Here is a 6,964-nt window from a genome sequence, read left to right on the forward strand (position 1 = left end):
ACATGTAACATGGAGATTTTGATCTCTGTGTTGTAAAAAAAAAATACTGGTGACGGTATTGCATTAGAGAGATTGAGTTTGATTTTTGTTATGGCCATAGAAACAGTTTTTAATGTGTATAAAAATCTATGTAATATGTTATTGATCATTGACATGAAACTTGAATTGGAGATCATTGTGATGGGTGAAGTGCATGCAGCGTGCATGTGAGAGCTGCTGGCCAAATTTCCTCCCTGTGGAATGGTTTCTAAACAAATATAAAGATATTATATAAATCATTTTATTTTCAATGCACATTAATGGTATGAAACTTGAAATCGCTATATTTTGACTAAGCGTGATATCTTACTTGCAGATTTCTATGAGGTACTTGAGGTTTTTTTTAGTGAATATTTAACACCGGTTAATTGAGGTGCAATACTTGATTTATCTGTTTGAGAACTGAAATTCAAAAAAATGTCTTGAAATACTGCTGCCCGATGTGCGAGGTACTGGGCCAATAAAGCTGAAGATATCGTTGATGTGAGCGAGTGGTGAACATAATGGTTAATAAACATGATGCACTGAGGTGATGGCCATCTTTGTTTCCAGTTGATGTGTCCAAATTGTTCCAATGTACGGTCAGACATTATTTTAGACAGACAGTAGGTCTAAATTCATTCCAAATCATTAACAAGGAACCTTACAATAGTTTATTTTTTCTACCTATACCAAGGTTTTCCAAACTCGTTACATGGAGGGCCTAGTGTTTGTTCCTTGGGTTTTGGGGTTTTCCTTTCAATTAAGACCTAGACAACCAGTTGAGGGCAGTGTTGCCAACTTAGTGACTTTGTTGCTATATTTAGCGAGTATTCAGACCCCTTTAGCAACACATTTTCAAAAAAACTAGCAACAAATCTAGCGACTTTTTCTGGTGTTATTGGAGACTGACATGAATGCACATATCGTTCTTACTCTTCTTAATGAGCAGTGGGTGCTGCCGTGGTCCCCACCCCCGTCCCAAAGCGCTCACAGGCGGCCCAGTCCTCGCGCTGCAGTCCCTCCCAGCTGCAGACAGAGTAGGAGATGTTCACTCCTCCGCGTCCAGACTGCAAATGAATCGCTCATGTGGGAAGCCGCCGCTGGCTGATCCTGTCCTGGCTTACATTCAGGGCGGAATGTAAAATGTTCTTTGTCTAAAATAAATCACTGCATTTGACTCACACAGCCTCAGTCACTTACTCACCTTGTCCACTGTGTGTGTGCCTCTCTGTGACATAAGCTAAACATCTAGCTGGCTAGCTCATCATGTCTCAGTCTAATCTGTACACTCAAAAATACAGAAAGGAGTGGGAATCAAACCCTGAATTCAAAGGCTTGTTGAAGCCGTTTATTGATGATACACGGGAATACTGCCTGTATTGTAAGGCTGATTTCTACGCCAAACACAAAAAAACACATGACAACTCAAAAACATACTCAAAAGGCAAAGCCTTGTAACAGTTCCACCCAAAACAAGCTGCCATTTATGGTTAAAAAAAATTACTGCAAAAAAGGCTGAGGCCACCATGGCATTAGCTATCGCTGAACACTGTTCCATGCTGGCATGTGATCACATTGGAGAAGCATGTTGAGCTGCTTTCTCAGACTCCACTGGTGCTACCCACTTCAAAATACACAGAAATGATTAACGGTGTTCTAGCACCATACTTTCTGAAAAAGTTGGTCGCAGATGTGAGTGACCAGCGTTTCAGCCTCCTCTGAGTCCACGGATGTAAGTGTTTCTAAGTACCTGGGGGTTGTGATAAGGTAATTTAGTGACACCAAGCAGACAATTGTATCAACATTTCTGGGGCTTGTTGAGATGGAGGGAGGAGATGCCAAATCTATAGCCCGTGCTGTTGTGGCTTTCCTCGAGAAGTGTTGTCTTAAAAAAGAAAATCTCCTGGGGATAGGGACTGACAATGCCTCTGTTATGACGGGGATTAACAATGGGGTTCATAAAGTGCTGAAGGAGGAGTATGGCCTAAAATATCTGGTTCTTATTCGCTGTGAGAGTGCCACTCTGCAGCTTGCTGTAAGTCATGCTTCCAATGACACCATCCCCTGTAGTGTGGAGTACTTGGTACAAGAGACTTATAACTGGTTTTCAGTGTCTCCAAAGCGCAGGGAGGCCTACAAGGCCATATATGAGACCATCAACTGTGGGGAGAAACCTTTACAGATAACCAAGGTGTGTGCCACACGTTGGCTCTCCATTGAAAACACGGTTTCATGCATTTTGGACCAGTGGGAGGAGCTTAGGCTACATTTCGCAGTCACCAAGTCCAGTGAACGCTGCTACATGGCTGAGGTTTTATACTCCATGTACAGTGATCCTCAAAACATATTGTATCTGACTTTTTTGAAGTCAGTGCTGGGTGAGGTACAGTTGGCCATCAAGGCTTTTGAGGGAGAGCAAGTAGATCCTCTTAAGCTACTTGACAGCTTGGTTAGCCTGATCAAGTCTGTGAGCAGCAGGGTGCTGAATCCACTGGCAAATGTTGATGTACTCAAAGGGCCAATAGATTGATACATCAGTCCCAAACCGTACCTTGGTTACCTTTTTGAGTCAAAGGCAGCTGAGCTCCACCTTGCGCCTGAGGATGAAAACAATGTCCGAAAGCGGTGTGTAGCCTTCACTATCTCCCTCACTAATGAGTTGAGGGTGAGACTGCCGGACAACATCGAAGTGTCGCAGTACATGTCAGTTTTCAATGTGGAAGAAACTCTAAAGCACAATAAGAGCCCAGGAGAAATAGAAAAAAATAGCCAAGCGCCTTGGCTACTCCCCTGCAGAGATAGACAAGCTTGTCCAGCAACACTCGAATGCTGAAGTCGAGAGAGTATTCAGCCAGATTAGTGTGGTAAAAAGCAAACTTAGAAATCGGATGTCCTTGCAGACCCTTAACTCCATCCTGTACATTCAATGTGGACTGAAGCTGTCTGGTGAGGCTTGCTATGAGCACCAGCTGCCTGATAATGTTTTGCAGCTTTTTGGCACATTAGCTGCTTACTCATTTAAGTCAGCTCCTTCAGTTGCTGAACCTGCCATAGAGAGCCTTGACCAAAATGACGATGACCCACTCTTTCTGTGAGCAAGCACAGCCTGTGTGTGTGTGTGGAGGGGGATCTGGGGCAAAAAAAAAACAATTAACCTGAATTAGGGCCAGACTAGTTACCATCATTTTCTCACATTGCCATTGACAGTTTTTTCTATTGTCTCTTTTTGGTCCATTTAGATTGTTAATGTAGATTGTATACAATTTTTTTTTTTTTTTAATGTTATGGTTAAAAATGTTCATGTTTTACTGTGACTTGTTGTAGGCTTCTAAGTGGACCATGAGGTTAAAAACCAAACCAAATTAAGAAAAAATAAAATAAAATAATAATATATATGTATATATATTTTTTTTTATAAAAAAAAAAAGTAACTCCGCCAGAGTGTCTCTTTTGGGTCACTTTTGCCAGTCCCAAACCCGGATAAAGGAGGAGGGTTGGAATTGTGACATAAAAAAAACCAAGAATCGACAGAAGAAAGTTCATATGTAGTTCTAAACATATTTAGGGTGTATTTTACTCACTTTCTGTCTCTCCCACGACATTATTCCTCTCTCCTACAGCGTCCATCACAATTACATGCACATGGCCAATTATGCATATTAGGCGATGACGTCATTTAGTGACTTTTAGGACAGCCAATAGCTACTTTCCTTACTGAGGAGTTGGCAACACTGGGTGAGGGGAGTTCTTTGCTAATTAGTGACCTTTTTCGCATAATTTCCAGTCACAACTTGTAGACTTGTTTATGTGCTGCTGTGCGGTTTGTTGCTAACCTTACTTTGCTACCTGCCAACTTTACGGTTTTTACTTTTTAATTACCGTTTTATATTTTTATTTTTTCCCCTCGCTCAACTTTTTTCATTCAACTTTTTCATCCCGGACGCTTTATCTGGACGTGGTTTGTCAGGACCTCCACCAGCCGGCGCAAATTAGTAACATTAACATTATGCCTTCTAATTGCGGTCGCTATACTCATAATATACAAGAGAACGATCACCTTATGGCGAGGATAGCCGTGCTGCAAGCCCAGCTTCAGACAAATCGTATGGCAAGGGTAATTTAGGTGTAGGAAAGGATGAAACAGCGTCTGTGCCACCAATAAGTACAGATAGTAGTATAAATCCCCTCGCACAGTCCCCGGAGCCGGACAATTTACTCATGGTTTCTGGAAAGAAATGTTGTAGGAATGCTCAACCGGTGTCGCTCATTCAACCGACAGAAACTTTCAACCGGTTCTCCCCATTACTGGGTCTGAGACGCTGAAGCCTCCCACTATTAGTTCTGACAAATTGAAAACCCTAGTCATTGGCGACTCCATTATCCGCAGTATTAGACTTAAAACGAATCCTCCAGCGATCATACACTGTTTACCAGGGGGCAGGGCTACCAACGTTAAGGCTAATCTGAAGATGGTGCAAGCTAAGGCTGAAACTGGTGAGTGTAAAGTATAGGGATATTGTTATCCACGTCGGCACCAACAATGTTAGGATGAAACAGTCACCAAGCGCAACATAGCTTCAGCGTGTAAATTAGCAAGAAAGATGTCGGCATTGAGTAATTATCTCTGGCCTCCTCCCAGTTAGGGGGAGTGATGAGCTCTACAGCAGAGTCTCACAACTCAATCGCTTGTTGAAAACTGTTTTCTGCACCTCGCAAAAGATAGGATTTGTAGATAATTGGCCCTCTTTCTGGGACTCACCCACAAACAGGACCAAGCCTGGCCTGCTGAGGAGTAACGGACTCCATCCTAGCTGGAGGGGTGCTCTCATCTTATCTACAAACATAGACAAGACTCTAACTCCCCTATCTCCACAATGAGATAGGGTGAAGGCTGTTAGCCACCCTGCCAGTTTAGTGGAGTATGCCACTAGCACAGTCAGTGTAGTCATGGCCTCTAAAACATCAAGCTGCAAACCCAACCAAGGATCATCAAAAGCTGTGCTATAAATTCTCGGATGACCCAAAGATTCCTAGATGCCCTTCCAGACTCCCTCGACCTACCCAAGGATGTCAGAGTACAAAAATCAGTTAACCACCTAACCGAGGAACTCAATTCAACCTTCCATAATACCCTAGATGCAGTCGCACCCCTAAAAACAAAAAACATTTGTCATAAGAAGCTAGCTTCCTGCTATACAGAAAATGCCCGAGCCCTGAAGCAAGCTTCCAGAAAATTGGAACGAAAATGGCGCTACACCAAACTGGAAGCCTTCTGACTAGCTTGGAAAGACAGTACCGTGCAGTATCGAAGAGCCCTCGATCATCCTATTTTTCCAATGTAATTGAGGAAAATAAGAAGAATCCAACATTTATTTTTGACACTCGCAAAGCTAACTTAAAAGCAGAATTCCCCAAGAGAGGATGGCTTTCACTTCAGCAGTGATAAATGCATGAACTTCTTTGAAGAAAAGATCATGATCATTAGAAAGCAAATTACGGACTCTTTAAATCTGCGTATTTCTCCAAAGCTCAGTTGTCCTGAGTCTGCACAACACTGCCAGGACCTAGGATCAAGAGACACTCAAGTTTTTTAATACTATAGCTCTTGACACATTGCTGAAAATAGTCATGGCCTCTAAAACATCAAGCTGCATACTGGACCCTATTCCAACTAAACAACTGAAAGAGCTGCTTCCTGTGCTTGGCCCTCCTATGTTGAACAAAATAAAAGACTCCCTATCCACCAGATGTGTACTAAACTATTGTTTTCACTATATATTTTACCTCTTGGTGATGTCATTCGGAAACGTATTGTTAACTTTCACTGCTATCGGACGACACACAGCTGTGCATTTCGATGAAACATGGTGAAGCCCCAAAATTGCCCTCTGGAAGCCTGTGTTTCAGATAAAAGGAAGTGGATGGCGGCAAATGTTCTATTTTTAAACTTGGACATAACAGAGATGCTAGTTCTACGTCCCAAGAAACAAAGAGATCTACTGTTAAATCTGACAATTAATTTTGATGGTTGTACAGTCGTCTCAAATAAAACTGTGAAGAACCTTGGCATTACTCTGGACCCTGATCTCTCTTTTGACGAACATATCAAGACTGTTTCAAGGACAGCTTTTTTCCATCTATGTAACATTGCAAAAATCAAACTTTCTGTCCAAAAATGATGCAGAAAAATGTATCCATGCTTTTTTCACTTCTAGAATAGATTACTGCAATGCTCTACTTTCCGGTTACCCGGATAAAACTAAATAAACTTTAGTTAGTGCTAAATACAGCTGCTAGAATCTTGACTAGAACCAAAAAAAATTGATCATATTACTCCAGTGCTAGCCTCTCTACACTGGCTTTCTGTTAAGGCTAGGGCTGATTTCAAGGTTTTACTGCTAACCTACAAAACATTACATGGGCTTGCTCCTACCTATCTTTCCGATTTGGTCCTGCCGTACATACCTACACGTATGCTATGGTCACAAGACACAGGCCTCCTTACTGTCCCTAGAATTTCTAAGCAAACAGCTGGAGGCAGGGCTTTCTCCTATAAAGCTCAATTTTTATGGAATGGTCTGCCTATCCATGTCAGAGATGCAGACTCTGTCTCGACTTTTAAGTCTTTATTGAAGACTCATCTCTTCAGTAGGTCCTATGATTGAGTGTAGTTTGGCCCAGGAGAGATACTCTGAATGATCCGCTATAAAAAGCCAACTGACATTTACTCACCCTCTACAACCACTGTGATTATTATTATTTGACCCTGCTGGTCATCTATGAACATTTGAACATCTTGGCCATGTTCTGTTATAATCTCCACCCAGCACAGCCAGAAGAGGACTGGCCACCCCTCATAGCCTGGTTCCTCTATGTTTCTTCCTAGGTTCCTGCCTTTCTAGGGAGTTTTTCCTAGCCACCATGCTTCTACACCTGCATTGCT

Source organism: Salmo trutta, chromosome 30 (assembly GCF_901001165.1).
Source record: "Salmo trutta chromosome 30, fSalTru1.1, whole genome shotgun sequence".
NCBI lineage: Eukaryota > Metazoa > Chordata > Actinopteri > Salmoniformes > Salmonidae > Salmo > Salmo trutta.